At 46.4% G+C, this 20427-nt stretch overlaps 1 protein-coding gene across 3 annotated transcripts in view; it reads right to left on the bottom strand.

Annotated features, from left to right (window-relative positions):
- Positions 1-20427, bottom strand: part of LINGO1 (leucine rich repeat and Ig domain containing 1) — a 467217-nt gene that overhangs the window by 277301 nt on the left and 169489 nt on the right. For all 3 annotated transcript variants that reach the window (XR_004647509.1, XM_034784385.1, XM_034784386.1), the window contains exon 3: positions 19633-19675. The gene's annotated coding sequence lies outside the window, so the exon portion shown is untranslated. The remainder of the gene's footprint in view (positions 1-19632; positions 19676-20427) is intronic.

The raw sequence follows: 20427 nt of genomic DNA, 5'->3' as shown, positions 1-20427 counted from the left end.
CCGAGCCCGGCTGCGGGCCCGCAATCCCCGACAGGCCAGAGCGCCGGGGGGAGGGCGGAGAGCCCCCAGCAGCCAGAGCGCCGGGAGGAGGGCGGAGAGCCTGGCCGGGGCTCTTCGCTCTCCCCAGCGGCCAGAGCGCCGGGAGCGGGGCGGAGAGCCCGCCGCGGCTCTCCGCTCTCCCCAGACAGAGCACCGGGGGGAGGGCAGCGAGCCCGGCCGGGGCCCCGCTCTCCCCGACCGGGGCCCCGCTCTCCCGGACCGGCCGGAGCGCCAGGGGGAGGACGGCGAGCCCGCTGCGGCTCCACTCTCCCCGGCGGCCAGAGCGCCGCGGGCATGGTGGCGAGCCCAGCCGCAGCCCCGCTCTCAGGCCGGAGCGCCCCACCACGCCGCCCCCCTCCAGGCGACGCCCCCCTCCAGGCGACGCCCCAAGCATATGCTTGGTGGGCCGGTGCCTGGATCTGGCCCTGCACCCAAACAGAGTTTTTGCAGTCAGCCTCCTGTCTTGAGTTCAAGTCACAGAACTGCTCCCATGCTAGGACTGGAAAAACTACTTTGGACGGAATAAGGATTGATCTAAACTTCCACCTAAAGTGAAACCAAGTTTCAAACACACCTCAGAAAATTGGGGGGGGGAGGAACACAACTTTCTGTGCCTACTTTCAGGGAATTTCCATGCTGTATTAGTGTTCACAGGAGCTAAGTATGGACACAAACTCTCCTGCCCTCCTGTGTGCTTTGAAAAGATGGCACCCAAACAGGGCCGGCTCTGTGCCTTTCTTTCAACTTTCTGTGCCTACAATCATGCAAAGTAGCCCCACTCATCATTCTCTCTGTGTGCATTGTAGCAATTTGTGTGGTTACTCAGACACAGTTACCTAATCATTTCCCATACAGGCAGTATCACATGATACAGACTCAATATTTTAAGTTTCACCACATAGCTTGGTCCTACTCAGCTGTAGTAGAAGGAGCACTTCTCCTAAATTTTCAGCATGAACGAGTCCATTATATTTCAGCAGAAGCACATACATAAAGACACATGCCAGCAAGTATCAGTCTTGCAACTGGGGCCGGCCAAACATTTTCCAGCTAAATGGGAACATTTCACTTCAGGATGAAATGCAGAGATAAAATTTCTTGATACTTTAAATGACTGCTTTATGGAGCAGCTGGTACGGGAACCCACAAGGGGAGAGGCAACTCTAGATTTAGTCCTGAGTGGAGCGCAGGAGCTGGTCCAAGAGGTAACTATAACAGGACCGCTTGGAAATAGTGACCATAATACAATAGCATTCAATATTAGGGTTACCATATTTCAACAATCAAAAAAGAGGACACGGGGTGCCGCCCTACCCCGCCCCCTCCCACTTCCCGCCCCCCCTCAGAATCCCCCTACCTTAGGGTTACCCTCCATCCAGGTTTCCCCGGACATGTCCGGCTTTTTTAGCTTTAAATGGCCGTCCGGGGGGGATTTCTAATAAGGTAGAAATGTCCGGGATTTCCCCCTTCCCCTCATGCAGAGTGCAGCGCGGCTGATTGGACGGCTGTGGCTGATTGAAAGCCGCTTGCAGCCACTGGGGCCTCTAGCAGCCAGAGTCCCTCCCCCTCCCCCGCTCCCTCCTCCCCCCCCATCTAAGTCTCTCTGCCCCCTGTCTCCTGACTGCCCCAACCGCTCTCTACACCCCCTTCTCCCGACAGCCCCCCCAGAACTCCCAACCAATCTAACCCCCCCATTCCCTGTCCCCTGCCTGCCCCAACTGCTCTCTACACACCCTTCTCCTGACAGCCCCCCCCAAACCCCGATCAATCTAACCCCTCCGTTCCCTGTCCCTTACCTGCCCCAACTGCTCTCTACACCCACTTCTCCTCACATACCCCCCCTAGAATGCCCGACCAATCTAACCCCCCAGTTCCCTGTCCCTTACCTGCCCCAACCGCTCTCTACACCCACTTCTCCTCACATACCCCCCCGAACCCCTGACCAATCTAACCCTCCATTCCCTGTCCCTTGCCTGCCCACCCCACCAGGCCGAGGGAGAGCTGTGGGCTCCACGTGCAGCCAAACAAATAAATCCTAGTGAGGCAAATAGAAAGGAGCATAAACGCTGCCAAATTAAGTGCAAGAATGTAATAAGAAAAGCCAAAGAGGAGTTTGAAGAACGGCTAGCCAAAAACTCCAAAGGTAATAACAAAATGTTTTTTAAGTATATCAGAAGCAGGATGCCTGCTAAACAACCAATGGGGCCCCTTGATGATTGAGATACAAAAGGAGCGCTTAAAGACGATAAAGTCATTGCGGAGAAACTAAATGGATTCTTTGCTTCAGTCTTCACGGCTGAGGATGTTAGGGAGATTCCCAAACCTGAGCCGGCTTTTGTAGGTGACAAATCTGAGGAACTGTCACAGATTGAAGTGTCACTAGAGGAGGTTTTGGAATTAATTGATAAACTTAACATTAACAAGTCACCGGGACCAGATGGCATTCACCCAAGAGTTCCGAAAGAACTCAAATGTGAAGTTGCGGAACTATTAACTAAGGTTTGTAACCTGTCCTTTAAATCGGCTTCTGTACCCAATGACTGGAAGTTAGCTAATGTAACACCAATATTTAAAAAGGGCTCTAGAGGTGATCCCGGCAATTACAGACCGGTAAGTCTAACGTCGGTACCAGGCAAATTAGTCGAAACAATAGTTAAGAATAAAATTGTCAGACACATAGAAAAACAAACTGTTGAGCAATAGTCAACATGGTTTCTGTAAAGGGAAATCATGTCTTACTAATCTATTAGAGTTCTTTGAAGGGGTCAACAAACATGTGGACAAGGGGGATCCAGTGGACATAGTGTACTTAGATTTCCAGAAAGTTTTTGACAAGGTCCCTCACCAAAGGCTCTTAAGTAAAGTAAGTTGTCATGGGATAAAAGGGAAGGCCCTTTCATGGATTGAGAACTGGTTAAAAGACCGGGAACAAAGGGTAGGAATTAATGGTAAATTCTCAGAATGGAGAGGGGTAACTAGTGGTGTTCCCCAAGGGTCAGTCCTCGGACCAATCCTATTCAACTTATTTATAAATGATCTGGAGAAAGGGGTAAACAGTGACGTGGCAAAGTTTGCAGATGATACTAAACTGCTCAATATAGTTAAGACCAAAGCAGACTGTGATGAACTTCAAAAAGATCTCACAAAGCTAAGTGATGGGCAACAAAATGGCAAGTGAAATTTAATGTGGATAAATGTAAAGTAATGCACATTGGAAAAAATAACCCCAACTATACATACAATATGATGGGGGCTAATTTAGCGACAACAAGTCAGGAAAAAGATCTTGGAGTCATTGTGGATAGTTCTCTGAAGATGTCTGCACAGTATGCAGAGGCAGTCAAAAAAGCAAACAGGATGTTGGGGATCATTAAAAAGGGGATAAAGAATAAGACTGAGAATATATTATTGCCCTTATATAAATCGATGATACGCCCACATCTCGAACACTGCGTACAGATGTGGTCTTCTCCTCTAAAAAAAGATATACTGGCACTAGAAAAGGTTCAGAAAAGGGCAACTAAAATGATTGGGGTTTGGAACGGGTCCCATATGAGGAGATATTAAAGAGGCTAGGACTCTTCAGCTTGGAAAAGAGGAGACTAAGGGGGGATATGATAGAGGTATATAAAATCATGAGTGGTGTGGAGAAAGTGTCAAGTATCAGAGGGGTAGCCGTGTTAGTCTGAATCTGTAAAAAGCAACAGAGGGTCCTGTGGCACCTTTGAGACTAACAGAAGTATAGGGAGCATAAGCTTTCGTGGGTAAGAAGCTCACTTCTTCAGATGCAAGCGAAGTGGAGAAAGTGGATAAGGAAAAGTTATTTACTTATTCCCATAATACAAGAACTAGGGGTCACCAAATGAAATTAATAGGCAGCAGGTTTAAAACAAATACAAGGAAGTTCTTCTTCACGCAGCGCACAGTCAACTTTGTGGAACTCCTTACCTGAGGAGGTTGTGAAGGCTAGGACTATAACAGCATTTAAAAGAGAACTGGATAAATTCATGGTGTTAAGTCCATTAATGGCTATTAGCCAGGATGGGTAAGGAATGGTGTCCCTAGCCTCTGTTTGTCAGAGGATGGAGATGGATGGCAGGAGAGAGATCACTTGATCATTGCCTGTTGGTCCACTCCCTCTGGGGCACCTGGCATTGGCCACTGTCAGTAGACAGGATACTGGGCTAGATGGACCTTTGGTCTGACCTGGTATGGCTGTTCTTATGTTCTTAAACAATTTTGACAGAAAGCTGTGTGTTCAACTGAACAACATTTTTCATGGTATGTGGCCCCAGATCAATGTCATATCCCATGATGCACTGCAGCCATGCAACTGCCATATTCCCCTAATGAAGAGATGAGACTGTGATACATCTTGGGAGATGCAGTCCAGCCAGGAAGCCCCAGACCATAGAGGGGAATGGGAATATGAGACACCCAAATGACAACTCCCATGAGGAACCGCAGTGACCTCTCAGAATCAAAATGCTTCAGGTTTTGATTTTTTATCTATTTTTTCTTTCATTTGCTCTGAAGTTTTCTGCAGAATTTTTTTTTTTTAATAAAAAAAACTTCAACTAGCTCTGATCCTGACATGCTATTCCAAAAATTAAATAGAACACACCAGATGGCCTTACATGGGACTTACCCTAGGAGGCTGTACACCAGTAGACACTGGCACCCATTAATATTCTACCCTGGTGTGGCAGCTGTGACAATGACACTACCGGAAGTCGTGCTCTCTCTGCAACAGAGACCTGGATCTTAGAATGAGGCTTGGTCTACAATTGAGTATTTGCACTATTCTACATTATTGCAGGCTGCATCATAGCTTGCGGCACAGAAAGGTTAATGAGGGGCTCTGAAGTACCTCCACCCAGTGTGGAGGGCACATGGGAATGCAAGAAGGAGCTATCAGCTAGTTCGCCTGAAGTCCCAGGCAGGGTCGGCTCCAGACACCAGCTTAACATGCAGGTGCTTGGGGCGGCCAAGGGAGAGGGGCGGCACCTGCAGCAATTCGGGGGAGGCAGGTCCCTCACTCCCTCTAGGAGCGAAGGACCTGCCGCTAACTGCCGCCACTGATCGCGGCTTTTTTTTTTTTTTCCAATTGCTGCCGCCGATTGTGATTTAAAGCCGCTTGCAGCCACTGTGGCCTCTAGCAGCCAGAGTCCCCCCCCCCCCCCCTTTCCCCCCCCCCCCCCCCCCCCCCCCCCCGGAGAGCGGCTTTAAATATTGTCGCCTTTTTTTTTTTTTTTTTTGCTTGGGGCAGCAGAGATGCTGGAGCCAGCCCTGGTCCCAGGAGAGACCTTAATGAAAATTAATTTGTTGGTCCCAGCATCTCCCTCAAGTAGTCAACTACAGTTCCCCGGACTCCACAGAATACAGAGACTTCCTCTCCCAACACCAATAGCTTTCTCCTGGGTGCTGTGAAATATAACTAGTCCACTATTTAAACAGACACATTGCAGGGTCCAAGGGAAGATGATGGTGCAATGTATGGATTAAAAGCAATTTATGAAGGTTGCTTCTGACCCACACACACGCTTCCATGGACTTTAACATTTCATCCCTTTCCTCTCTGTTGGAAAAGATTTCTGAGCCAGGGCACCATTTGGATTAGTAAACCCTTGAGAAATGCCCTGGGCAGGAAGGTTATCGGTGGGGGCATTTAATGGGTCTAGTTTGAAGAATGTTGTGTCTAGGGCTCCCATTTACATTAACATAGATCAAGCTAGTCCTGTTTCTCTGAATGGTAAATTTAGTCACGAATCTTTTATCCCAAAGGACTTTAAAAATGACACTTTATCTATTAGAATCACTTTACCCACCACAGCAATGAAGCCACAGAATAGCACATGGTGGCTGTTGCATAGCACGCAGCAGCACTACACAGCACTAGGGTCAGGAAGTGAAGAGGACACTATATTCATCTGAGACTGCATGGGGAAAATGCATACTCCTAGGTAGAATGCAATCATCTAGATTAGAATTGGACTCGAACCCTGGAAGTCAGACGTTTACTTCTCCCTTCCTCAGTTATAACTAGAACAAGGGTTCTCAAACTAGGGGTGGGGACCCCTCAGCGGGTCGCGAGGTTATTACATGGGGGGAGTCGCGTGCTGTCAACTTCCATCCTAAACACTGCTTGCTTCCAGCATTTACAATGGTGTTAAATATATTAGAGAGGGTGTTTAACTTATTAGGGGGGTCACACTCAGAGGCTTGCTGTGTGAAAGGGGTCGCCAGTAAAAAAGTTTGAGACCCACTGAACTAGAACCTGTCAAAAATGAAAGCCTCTTTTCACAGAGATTCCAAATTGTTTTCGCTTGCAAATGTTCAAAATGGACCCTTTGTGGTTTTTCTAGAATTTTGAGCTTTCCCCCAAAACATGTTAACGTTTTTCGGTTTACCAAAATCAGTTTGCTGTGCTGCTCGAGAGTAAACAAGATTTTGGAAGCCATATGTAGTTAAAGTTCAATAAAAAAAAAAACCAAACAAGTAAAATAAGGTTTGGGTTTGTTTTGATTTTTTTTTTTATTTTGAAAAACAAAAGAATTGACTGTTTTGTATGAAATGCTTCATTTTGTAAAAAGCCCATTTTTTGATGAAAAACCCCTACCCTCTGAAAGTTTTTGACTAGCTGTAGGTGTTACACACACTCATTCTATCATACCAGACATTAGGTTGCAAACTCCCAAGTAAGGGCTGTTCTAACTTGGTTCTGCAGAGCACCTAGCACAATTCTGGGTGCTGACAAAACACATCAAGTAAAAATAAATCTTGAAAAAGTGCCATGGGTTCTTTGGTGACTCAGACCCTTAGACTTTAAGGCCAGATGGGACCATCGTGATCATCTAGTCTGATTTCCTGCACATTGCAGGCCACAGAAGCTCACCTGTCCTCTCATATAATAGGCCCGTAACCTCTGGCTGTGTTACTAAAGTCCTCAAGTCTTAATTTAAAGGTGTCCAGTCACAGCCTATCCACCATTTATTCTAGTTCATACCAGCAAGTGACCCATACCCTACTCTGCAGACGATAGCAGACACCCTGGTGACTTTTTGCTTATTCAACCTGGGGAAAAATTCCTACCCAATCCCAAATATGGTGACCAGTTAGACCCTGAGCATATGGGCAAGACCCACCAGCCAGACACCTGGGAAAGAATTCTGTGTAGTAACTCAGAGCCCTCCCCATCTAAATGTCCCACCTCCAGGCATTGGAGATATTTACTAAAAGCAGTCACAGATGTGCCATATGGCATTGTAGGCAACCTTATCATGCCATCCCCTCCAGAAACTCATCAAGCTCAGTCTTGAAGCCAGTTAGGTTTTTGGCTCCTATTGCTCCCCTTGGCCGGCTGTTCCAGAATTTCATTCCTGATGGTTAAAAACCTTCCTCTAATTTCAAGCCTAAACTTATTGATGGCCAGTGACAAACTGCCAGAACCTCAGTCTTCTATCTCCTCCAAGAGATGACGCCTCCAGCGGCACACTTCCTCTTAGCACCATGCTGAGGCAATGGCTCAGAGAAATGCCACATATTGAACCACCCACCACAACACTTTGGGTTTTCCATTACTTTGCATCCTACAGGAAATGCCGTCTTGCAGCCCTCACGGTTTGGTATAAACTCTCACTAGGAATCATGCTAGCTCTTGCATGACGCAGAGAGAGTTAAGCCATCCCCCCACTGTAGGTGGAATTCGTGTAAGCTCCCAAGTATATGGTTTTAGCTCCTTCCAGATTTAGTTGGCACGAGTTTCTGGACAGGAAACGACAGAGTGGGAAGAAGGTTCCATTAGATCAATTGGTCCAAAGCTGCAGTCTGCGAACCAGCAGCGGTCCAGAGGACTTGTCGGTGATTTGTGGAGAACAGGTCAACATAGTCATCTGACAGTAGTCTTTGCAGAGGAGTATGCACATGTGACAGAAGGTGGACACCAGTATTCTGAATAACTGCACTTGGAAAATACATGTAGGGTGCTGTTACACACACACACACACACACACACACACACACGGGTTGGGAATGGGACACAGTTAAGACGACTCTTCCAAAACTATCCTGGCAATCAAGCAGACAAGATGCACAATGTTAAGTGACTAGGGCTGAGCACAAACACAGTTACTCGGTGGCTGACAGTGACTGTACTGAATGAGGACAGAAAGTGCAAGGCCAGTTAAGTGAAATGAGTGTACTTGGTAGATAAGTGTCCCGCCGTATATGGAGCCATATTTAACAAAACACAGCAATGAAACAGTGTTCTGCAAAACCCCAGTCCAGGGACCTGGGCATAATGCAGATAATAAGACTGACAAAGGTAGGCACAGGCACCCTTTGCACTTAGCATTGTACAAATACATAAGATTAATGACCGGGGTGAAAAGTTGATAGTTGTGTGACAAAATGGAGGCCAACATATTAAATCCATACACTGGACATAGGGTGACCAGACAGGAAGTGTGAAAAATCGAGACAGGGCCTGGGGGGGTAATAGGCACCTATATAATACCAATATTGGTACTGTCCCTATAAAATCGGGACATCTGGTCACCCTAACTGGACAATATGCATAAAACAGTATTGTGTTGCATTTCATAGGTAAAATACTCCTTTGGGCAGAGCCCTGGCAGAGACAATTAAATGAGCCAGTCAAGGATCTGGTCATAACCTTTACCATCAGGACCATGCATGTATGTGCACACATGATCGATGATGCAAGCTGTGACAAGTGGAAATTGCTGTCTAGCAGTCTTTACATGCAAAGAAGTCTGGCTTGCTTACACACACACACACGTTGTCCTGGCTCAGGAAGGAACCCAGGCATTTTACAATCTGCATATACCCAAATATAATGCCCTTGCCTCTTCAAGAGAGAGCTAGAAAAGATTCCAAGTGGCTTAACATTCATCAGGCTTCTACCTCCTGCTCTCTCATTTGCAAACATTCCCATTCCACAATCTATGCTCTCCCTGAGATAATCAAGCCCCAGTGATTTCCTCAGAAACTCCTCCTATTTATAAACTTGGGCAATCCAATCAGAAAACAATGATCATATAACTTGGTCACCACACAGTTACTTGAACCAATTAGTTTGTGACAAAATGATTCACTGAACAATTAGTAACAATGAACAAATCTGAGAAAATCATGGCTCCTTGGTGGATAGATCAAAGAGGAAAAGGTGTGGTGTATTGAAAACTTGTGTTAAAATTACAAGATGTCACTTTAAATGTGAGGGGTATCCTGGTTCTGCTTGCAAACTAGGTAGCTCTGTAGCAAAGTGTGCAATCAGGCTCTTTCAGCAGTCAGTCTGCAAAGAACAAGCCTAACACATCAAGGTAGGTTGAGTTGTTTCTCTCTGCCTTTGTGAGCAGCCTGTTTTCTCTCTGTGTGTTTGATACTTTTGTGCTAAGGTTCTGGATTTCAAGAAATAATGTTACGCTGAAACCTTCCAGACAGAGTAAGTTTATGTTTTATCTAACTTCCGCTTGTAGGCTATGAAAAGAACGAAAGGGACTAAATTAGTCAAACAAATTATTTGTGGAGCCCTGCAAATCTGCAGATATCCACTTTATATCCGCAGGCCACATTTGCAGATAGGATGCAGATAAAAAAATCTTGTATCCACGCAAGGCTCTAATTATTTGCTGTTTGCCCAGCTCTATTTAACATCCTGAGATTCAAACCCTTTCACTGGAAAGAGACCAGACAACAGAGCTCTCTCAAACCACTTTTTAAAACATTTAAATGTATGTATTTATTTTAGGGGACTGAAGGGCCCAGAGTCACAGAGATATTTAGGCACCTAACTCCCACTGAAATCAATGGGACTTAAACACCTAACTATCTTTCAGGATGTGGGCCTAAGTGTATGACTGACATTTCCACTGACCATGTTCCAAGGCAGCCGGTGCTAAGGATGGGCTGCCAGCCCTCAGAAGAATCCAAACCTTTGGGAGGATCTGGTTAATATCAGTTACAGTCTTGTTAGCTAGAGACTCAGACCTCTAGGAGACAGAGATTAGATCTTTGGAAATTCACACACATCAAACAGACATCTACACTGGCTGGCCAATCACTATGCTGGGCTGAATTGCTTCATCAGCACAAATCCTTTTGATCAGACTGAGAAGCTTCTTGATAGCAATCCTAGATCCTCCTGTCACAGGGAGACATCAGCAAGAAATAAGCTAAAGCAATTGTTCCTGTGAGCACACACTCCCAAGCAGAGAATCTGGCATGAGGAATTTAAATGACATGGGAAACATAAGGAGACCCATCCAACTAGATCTATGTTAAAAAGGAGGGAAACGGTTGGCATTGAACAAGCTAGATTTTTAGAACCGACAACTTGGACCTATAAGCTAAGCACAAGCCTTGATGCACCTCCAGGAGCAACCAAAGGAACTGTGAGCTCAAATTTCTAGTATCTTAGATCTTCAGCTGGTAAAGTCAATGGAGCTGCAGCCGAACTACACAAGCTGAGGATCTGGTCATAAGGGTTTAATTATCTAGTGTCTCAGAGCTTTGCAAGTGTGCTGAAGACTATATTGGATAATGAGCACATCTTCAGCTAAATGGCATCCCAGCTAAGGGGCAAGGTTATGATACATCAATCTAGCTAGACAACGCCAGGTTACACCATTAGCAGATATCCATATTTTTGGAAGTCTTAGAATCCTTGTCACTACAGCTATTTTTCTCATTAGCCCATTACACACCCCACAGCAGTTAATTCAGCAAGTGCCATAAATAGTTCTGCCTGCAGGATATTCCTTGCAGAGAAAATACTTTTCAGACCCACAACCTTAGGGGGCAGTTTGCTCCACAGCAGTGAAGTGCAGGGTTCAGCAGGATGGATTTCATGGTAAGCATAACTAGAGCTGCATGCAAACATCTCGGCTAACCCTGAAAGCCTCCCCTGTTGGCCCAGGCTTTTCTGGGCAATGGGATGAGTAGTAGAAACAGCAAGGTTGGTTTTGGACCTTATACTGGAAGCAGCAGTGAAGACCGTATTAACAGCTGGGAAGGTTTTATTGTCAGAAGCGTCAATCTGTATTTTTAAATGCCTGAGATGTGCTAATCCTCTAAATCAGGGGTTGGCAACGTTCGGCATGCGACTCGCCAGGGTAAGCACCCTGGCAGGCCGGGCCAGTTTTATTTACCTGCTGACGCGGCAGGTTCGGCCGATCGCAGCCCCCACTGGCCGCGGTTCGCCATCCTGGGCCAATGGGGGTGGTGAGAAGCCGCGGCCAGCACATCGCTCGCCCGCGCCGCTTCTCGCCGCCCCCATTGGCCCGGGACGGAGAACTGCGGCCAGTGGGGGCCACGATCAGCCAAACCTGCCACGTCAGCAGGTAAATAAAACTGGCCTGGCCCGAGCCGCGTGCCAAACGTTGCCAACCCCTGCTCTAGATAGGCACAACCCGAAGTACCTTTATCTACATAGCCCCATCTGCCACATCAAGAGACCACAATCATGGTTTTCAGGCATTATATTTCATTGACACGCACCAGGGTCCATGAATTCCAATCCTCAGGTTTAAGCAAGAGGTTCCCAGCATGCCTAGTTGCCCCCTGTTGCAAACCATGGCAAGACACAAAAGGTCCTTCCAGGCCACTTGCAAGAGGGAACTCCCATTTCAAGGTGTTTAACTCTCAAGGCCCAGTCTTGAGTTAGTTTTTCTGTGTCTTTTGCTGCAGCTTGCTCTACTAAGCATGCCCAGACCCAGAGGGTGGCTGAAGAAGTGTTAAACCTTGGAGTGGTTCTGCATTCGGCCTTGTGATAAATTAGCCAGAGATTCAGGCATTTCATGCAGCTGCCTCTCCCTCTGCCAGCATGACAATGTGATTAATTTGCAGTGCAGATTAAGCTCATTTATCACAGCCATGTGACTGCCATGTAGCCTGCAGGAAAGAGAGTGAGGGAAAGGGGCAGAGAGGAAGCAAGAGACGAAAAAAAGGCAGGAGCCACCTAGGGAGAGAAGAAAGCCAAATTCAGGGCATCTCCCAATAAGACTGTTTGCCACAGTAGACTGTGGTTAACTGTGCTGAGGGAAAGAGCCCAGTGTGGGAGGGGAGCTTTATCTCTGCTAACACACATGGTGGGACCTATAAGAGCTGTGAAATGGGAGGATTGTAAGAGGATTTGGGAGATAGAAGCAGTGAGCCGATTACCATACTTGGGGAAAGGGAGGAACATGAAAAGATGATGGAGGAACCTGTGACTCTCCCCATCACTTCCTTCTTCATTGTCTTTTCTACCCTCTCCCTTCCTTGCCTCTCTCCCCTTCCTCTTTCTTGGAGAATGTTCTACCATTTTCTCCATGCCCCCTTGAATACACGCATGCACACACACGCACGTTCTTCTCACCCTGGCTGGAGGCAGCTTTCGAGCACTCTGAGTTTTCAAGCATCCTGGTTCCACAGTTAACTCCTCGCTGCTGCTCTGCATGAGGTTTCCCTTGAACCACTTCCAGTACCTGAAGGACTTCAAACGGCTTCCAATTCATTTATGCAGCAGCTTGCCAACAAGCTAACGCCAGCTCAAGAGGAGGAGCCAGATTTTGCTCTTATACCATGTGCTACTCTGCTGAAGTCAATGGTGCGGCAGAAGGTGCAAATCAGAGCAGGATTTGGCCCTGACTGTTTAGGGAGATTATGTTCTCAGTGAATCTGAGATTTAAGCCCTCTGAAGGGCCACATACCAGCTACTGCAGGCACAATACGAAACTTCTGTTATACCACTGTGTCTGCCCTGGAGGAATCTCTACGAAGGGTGGATATACCTGCTCAATGTTCATTCAAAACTGGGCTTCCTAGTGCACCTCAATCCTGAGGTGGAGACCATCCACTCGCAGACTGTGTTCCCTCACAAATTGGTGAATCTCCACGTGGCTTCACTGGTGTGGATCCCAACCTAATGGCGCTGTTAGGACTGCAGTGTTTAGCTCTTTGGAATCTTGAAGCAAGCCAGCTTCCACAGCTGCAGCCTCAGCCCTTTGTAGAGTTGGGATTCAGACCCAGATCCCCAGTTCTCCAGAGTTTGGTGATCTTGGGATCTGGTTTTGTTCCAGTCCCATTTCTATTTCCAAGTTGCTACTTGTGTCACCGTTACACCAGACACCAAAGGTTCGACTTAATTGTCACTTAGGTCTGCAGCTATTGGGAGCCTTCTGCTGCTTTCTAAGCCTTGGCCAAGTACCAATGAAAAAAGCTCCCAGTTTCATTGGGGACCATCACTTGTGCTGAATGTCAGCAATACACCAAAAACCTCTCAGAGTCCTGATCCAACATGCTGTGGATCTCATGTATTGCCTGGAATGTTTTTTTCAGGACCTGTCTTTATTTTGGTTGTTCTCAAATCTGTGGCAAGGCACCAAAGGGAAGCGGGAGGGGAATGTCCCTTTATTGGAGATTATGTCAGCATTGTTGCTGGGTCAACAGGTCTAGCAACCAGTTTTGGATTGACACTGAGGAGAACAAGAAGTCCCCATCAGGTTCACCTGTGGTAGCAAGATTTAGTGGGAAAGATACACTGAGCTACAGTAGTAGTCTCTTGATCAACCACAAGGATGCTGGAGTCCTAATTTCTTTCCAAAGTCTGGAGTGAGAGAAGTTCTGGAGAGGCCTTTGCTCAGTCGGTAGATGTGGAAGATTGAAATAGGCAGAAGGATGGCAGGAGATGTTGCCAATGGCTCTTTTATTCAGTAACTTTACTGCAAGACATCACATGAGATGCCATCTCCGAGGCACCCGTGTCGTTTCCTTTCCTTTCATAGTCCTGAGGTAGCCTCACTCTTGTCTTAACATCTCCCTTCCCTTTTTCTTCATAGCAGCTTCTTTCTCCAGTGTTTCCATTCATTGGTTCCAAGGCCAGAAGGGGCCATTGCGAACATCTAGTCTGACCTCCTGTATAGCACAGGCCAGAGAACTTCTCCAAAATAATTCCTAGAGCAGATCTCTCAGAAAAACATCCCATCTTGATTTAAAAATTGTCAGTGATGGAGAATCCACCACAACCTTTGGTAAGTTGTTCTAGTGGTTAATTACGCTCATTGTTAAAAACGTATGATTTATTTCTGGTCTGAATTTGTCTAGCTTCAATTTCCAGCTGTTGTGTTGTGTTGTACCTTTCTCTGCTAGATTGAAGAATCCATTATTAAATATTTGTTCCCCATGTAGGTTCTTATAGACTGTAATCAACTTACCCCGTAACCTTCTCTTTGTTAAGCTAAATAGATAGAGCTCCTTGAGTCTATCACTGTAAGACAAGTTTTCCAATCCTTTAATCATTCTCAGGGCTCTTCCCTGAACCCACTCCAATTTATCAACATCCCTCTTGAATGGACAAGACACCAGAACTGTACACAGTATTCCAGCAGCTGTCGCACCAGTGCCAAGTACAGATGTAAAATATCCTCTCCACTCCTACTTGAGATTCCCTGGTTTATGCATCCATGGATTGCATTAGCCATTTCAACACAATCTTATAATGGGAGCTCACATTCATCTGAGTATCCCCCATGATCCCCAGATCTTTATCAGAGTTCCCTCTTCGTGCAAGTATGGCCTGCATTCTTTGTTTCTAGATGTAGAGATGTACATTTAGCCATATTAGAATGCATATTGTTGCTTGTGCCCAGTTTACCAAGCAATCCAGATTGCTCTGTGTCAGTGACCTGCCCTCTTCATTATTAGCCACACACACACACACCCTGTTTTTTGGGTCACCTGTAAACTTTATCAGTGATGATGTTATGTTTTCTTCCAGGTCATTAATGAAAATGTTAAATAGTGTAGGGTCAAGAACCAGTCCCTGCAGGGCCCTACAGACACACACCCATTTGATCCTGATTCCTCATTGACAATTACATTTGGAGACCTATTGGTTAGCCAGATTTTAATCCATTGAATGTGTGCCAGCATCCCCAACTAACAGGAGGATGGAAAATAAAGTAGCCCCAGCCCTTCATTTTATCTGCCTCTGTCTGTGCCTTTGGTGTTTAACTTCCACTCATCCACTTCTGAATTTGGTCCTCTGTGTTGTGTGGTCTGTAGGACATACATCCAAGCTTTGCCCTGAGGTGTAAATAAGGGTGGGGCTTTCCCTCCCCAATCTCATCACGAGCATGCCACCATCTCTGCTGAACATGAACCGGCTAGAAGCCGCAAGGCAGCCAGCCTCCTAAATGAATTCGATCAGAGGGAGGTGAGAAAGTTCTCACTGAAACACCAAGTCACGTCGGGGACAGTAAATTGGATTGAAAGCAGTGATGTGCCGTGGCTGCCAATGTTGGGAGCAAGCTGTAAATATGTTTTGAGCCTCTTGATTGTTTCAGTGTGATGAAAGAACATCATTTTCCGGGTCTGCTGACACTCATTCCAAAAGGGGTGGGACTGTGTTGCAAGAGAGCAAATGGGCGTGGGGAAGACACTCCAAACTAACCTCGCTGGAGCCTTCAGAACACTACAGTTGACTCTCAGAGGAGGAGAAGACATCATTGCATTGTCAGCATCTCATTCAGACACACTCTGGGATCGTGGCTATTTTAAAATCTGGATACAGTCAGAACTAAAATAGACATTGCGTCGCCATGTGGGATCAGAAACAACTACGCACCCAGGTATCATAGACGTCTTCAGATATAGAGGGCCCAATTCAGACCTCAGTTATGCAAGAGTAGATCTGGGGTAACTAGTGAAGTCAGTGGGTTTACTCCAGAGAGCTGAATCTGGGCCACGGCCTTATTTTGAGGGTTACAACGTCAATGGGATCTTGTTAACAAAGGGAATGTTCTCGCCACATGACCTTCTTTTCAATACTCTTGCCCCTGCCCCTTTCCAAACTAAACGTTTTAGGCTGTGCACTAGGTTTAAAGATGTTGTATTCAGCTTCACAGCAGGAACGACCTGATCACAAAGAAAAAGGGAAAAAGGCCTCCCTTGAAACAGAGATATTAGACAGCATACTCTGCTAAAACCCAAAAAGGAATTCTAATGAAATACTTTCATTAAGCTCAGTTCTCTTTTCCCATCATTAGGTGCCTTTTCTTCACCAGCCAATGGCACCTTATTTAGTAGTTTGCTGGTCTGATGTCACGATTTATTAATAAACATTATTTTCCTTGAAAAGAGTGCTAATAATGTCCCATAGGGAAAGACACAGGTATCGGTCTGTACCAAGTTCCTCTTCTATGTAGGGGGAAGCTAAGGCAACAAAGCAAACCTACTGAAGCTGTTTTAGCAAGCAGCTTATCAGCCACAGGATTTATCCTGGTCAAGAACAACTCGATTGAGGTCAAAGGGACTAGGAGTTGCAGGTGCTCAACAACTGTGGAAGAGACAGGCATTTATTTAGGTACCTTGATTTGGACACACACCTGCTGAAAATGGGGTCTTACGAGAGTTAGCCAAGGACACACAGTGAGTCAGTGGCAAGGCCAGGAAGAGAACCCAGAAGTCCTAGTCCCCTGCCTTACCCACTCTTTCATTAGGCAGTGCTTTGCGATATATATTTTTAAGGGATGACAATCAAAGCACAACAAGCTGGGCACTTTAGCTAACAAACCTATCATCTGCCTCTAACAGGCTTTCCGAATAAAGCAGACTCAGTGGCAGATTAAAACTGGATCCTCTTAAACACAGAGATCCAAGCCCTACTGCAAGCAGGGGGCTCTCGCATGCAGAGGATGGTGCCAACAGCCTCTAGCCGAGCCAGTTCCAGCTGCTGGCTGCAGAATCCACCCCCCCACCCCCAACACACATACAGCCTGGAGCCCTCCTCTCTCACTCTGGAGGGATCCCTCCATCTTCAGCCCAGCCAGACCGCAGGCCCTGCCACTCTTCGACACACTCCCCCCACCTGCCTGTCTGCAACGCAGCACAGCTTCTTCACCGGCTATCAGCATTTATGAAGCGCCGATAGCCAGGGCTGGATTAACCCATCACTGGGCCCTAGGGAAACACACACTTTGTGGGGTGGGGGGGTCTCTTCTCCCCTTGGCTCTGTTGGGACTGGCAAGGTGAATCTCAGGTGTATGAGGACTAGCTCCGCTCCCTCATCCACAGGGGCAGATTTGTGCACCGACGGAAAGAGCTTCGCTCACTGGAGTGGGTGGCATTGTGACCTGGCACGCCCGGGGTTGCAATGCCACTCAAATCTGGCCCAGCTGCCCCTCCGTCATGAGTGGGCAAAGACTGAGTCTTGACGCAGGGGCAGCTGGACCATATCTGAGTGGCACTGCGGCCCCGTGCGCCACGTCGCAACACTACTCATGCAGGGGAGTGAAGTTCTTTCTGTTTGTGCATCGGTTAAAGAAAATGCAAAGTTTGGAGCCCTCCCCATGAATTTGGGCCCCAGGCACGTGCCTACTTTGCCTGTGCTAATCCAGCCCTGCTGACAGCCAGTTTGCTGCTGCAGAAGACAGTGTCTGTCCTGACATACTTACAGGCCAGCTAAACTGGGAGATGGGGGAGTGTTGAACTCTTCATTGCTTCTGTCTGATGAGCTCACAGCACACGCCGGGGCGGGTGAGCCAGCATGCCAGCAGAGCAGGGCAGAGACAACAAGAGGACCTGCAAGGAGGCCCCTTCATTCGTGCAAAGCAGTAGACCAGGAAAGCCCTGCCACCCCTTCCCATGTTGAGCAATAGGACACAGAATGGAGTGAGACTGGAAGGGAGGAGGTAGCTTGAAGTGAGAGGTGTGAGATGTTGGGGGGCTGGAATGTTTTGGTTGATGTGGGCCCCACTTCATCTTAGTTCAGCCCAGCAGAGATCACCTTTAGTCAGTGACTACATATACACACTGCTGCAGGACCGTCATGTAAGATACAGTGTGAATACGCACTCAGTCTTCTAGGATTCCTTTCAGTGTTGAATAGAGGTTTGGGAAAAATTACATATGGACAGGCCAGTGGCCCATCTACTCTAGTTGTCAGCTAGGTGATCACAGGCAAGAAATTTCCAACAAATATTCCTCTGAATTTCCTAAATGTATTCACTTTGCTCACATGCAGACCATAACTTTCAGGACATGGGGTGTCTTTGACATGCACCCTCTTACATACGGGCCCCACATCAGAAGTGCACCTCTTTCCTGTTGCTAGTTTTCAAAGCACAAAATGTGCTTTAATAACGCTTTCCCTCATCTTTTTCTTTCTCTACAGGGAGGTCATTCCCATATGTAAACATCCTCTTTTTGCTCTGCACTATCATTAGGTTTAGTTACTCTGCAAAGTAAATAACTCTCCATGATAGCCAGAACTCCTCATTACAGTCTATGCTATTAATAAAACCAATGTTGGTACTTAAAATATACTGTAAGAACTTCTGTGAATTAAAAATGTACCTAGATTTCATTTGCCTGCCTTGCAAATAGTTCCTAAATATCAACTAACTTTGGACATTTGGTATTAGAAACTCGGCCATTCATAGAAATTGCAGCATTTCCCACAACATTTCTGCATTTTTAAGAAACTCAGATGCTTTCCCTTTTTTTAATAAAGTGATTTTTCATTTTGAAAGTTGAGCCAAGTCCCTCTCTGGCTGAAATCGACAAGTCCTACAATTGATAGGAAAGTGGCCAGGTTTAATACACTTCATGTGTAATTTGCTACTGCACTTTGTATAACAAATGGAAAACAAATACAGGGACTAGGTAGCTGTGGAACAGCATCTGTAAGGGAAGGTTTGAAATAAGCTGTCTCTGGAAAGGTTACAGATGACAACATCAACTCGTCCAACACAGGTAAAGCCAGGCTCCTGTCTCTTTGACTTTTCACATTTTCTTACAGACCTAAAATGCTCCGTTTGTTTGTTATCTAAACCTTGCTCCTTTGCAAGGTCCTGAGGGGAATTGCTGCTCTATGCCTACATAACACTTTGCCTTCTGATCTTTGAAAAGGTCCTCCCAAGCCTAGCCCTTAGGGACATCCTCACTGCTACGATGATTTAGAGGCATCCCGGCTTTTATTTAAATCATCATGTCAATTACTGAATTGAAGTTTCCAGTTTCCATCCATCAAAATGTATCTAGGCAGAACGGAAGATGCCCGCACAATTTCCCTTTGAAGATTACACAGACATGCAATAATAGTGGTAACAGCCCAGTTTTCCATGGCACAGAAATTGTTGCACCTACATGGGTGCACACTTCTGTGCTCGTTTTAAATGCCACGGGGGAGAAATCCTTGGCACAGGTGTGAGTCAAGAGCAGCCTTAACAAAGTCAGTGGCCGTACTGGCACAGAACTCCTGCACATAAGGGGAAGATCAGACCCTCAATATTTTTCTATATTGCTTTAAAAAATCCTAGAACTAACAGTTGTCAATTTCTGAACCCGATCGTTGAGATACAATGAATCAGAGTGAATGTCCCATCAATAGCCTATAATCACTGGGGCTGTGTTGTGCCAAACAGTACACTTATTGGGCCTCATCCTGTACTTAGCGCACTGGTGTGAATCTGTTCACTAGTGTTAGTCCAGTGTAGGAAAGTGAACAAACACACAGAGCAATGCTGAATAACTAACAGATGCTTCAACACTAGCTGGTAATTGGACCAAAGGAAACCACACAGCACTTACCAGTGAAGAAATCCTGCCAGGACCTTCTGCTGCAACTAAAGACCTGCAAAAGAACAGATAGATGAGGTTCAGCAGGCAGATCATTCACAGCAAGAAGCATTGGAGGGCTGGGGGTTTATAGTGGATCACAAATTGAATAAGAGTCAACACCGTGATGCAGTGGCAAAAAAAGGCTAACATGGTTCTGGGATGTATTAACAGGAGTGTCATATATAAGAAACAGGTAACTGTCCCACTCAACTCGGCACCTTTGGGGCCTCAGCTGCAATATGGTGTCCACTTTAAGAAAGATGGACAATTTGGAGAGAGTCCAGAGGAGAGCAACTAAAATGATAAAAAAAGGTTTAGAAAACCTGACCTATGAGGAAAGGTTGAAAAACCGGACATGTTTAGTCTTGAGAAAAGACAAGTGAAGGGAGAGCTGAGAACAGTCTTCCAACATACTAAAGGGTGTTATAAAGTGAATGATGATTGATTGTGCTCCACATCCACTAAACGCAGGACAAGTAATGGGCTTAATCTTCAGCAAGGGAGACTTAGGTTAGATATTAGGGTAGCTAAGCCCTGGAATAGGCTTCCAAGGGAGGTTGTGGAATCCCATCATTGGAGGTTTTTAAGAACAGGTCAGACAAACACCTGTCAGAGATGGTCTAGGTCAGGGGTCAGCAATCTCTGGAATGTGGCCCATCAGGATAATTCACTGACAGGCCACAAGACATTTGTTTATGTTGACCATCCGCAGGCATGGCCCTCCACAGTTCCCAGTGGACGTGGTTTGCCACTGCCGGCCAATGG

This window comes from Trachemys scripta, chromosome 10 (assembly GCF_013100865.1).
Source record: "Trachemys scripta elegans isolate TJP31775 chromosome 10, CAS_Tse_1.0, whole genome shotgun sequence".
Classification (NCBI taxonomy): domain Eukaryota; kingdom Metazoa; phylum Chordata; order Testudines; family Emydidae; genus Trachemys; species Trachemys scripta.
The sequence above is the reverse complement of the archived record's forward strand: the minus strand, read 5'-3'. Positions and strand labels throughout refer to the sequence as shown.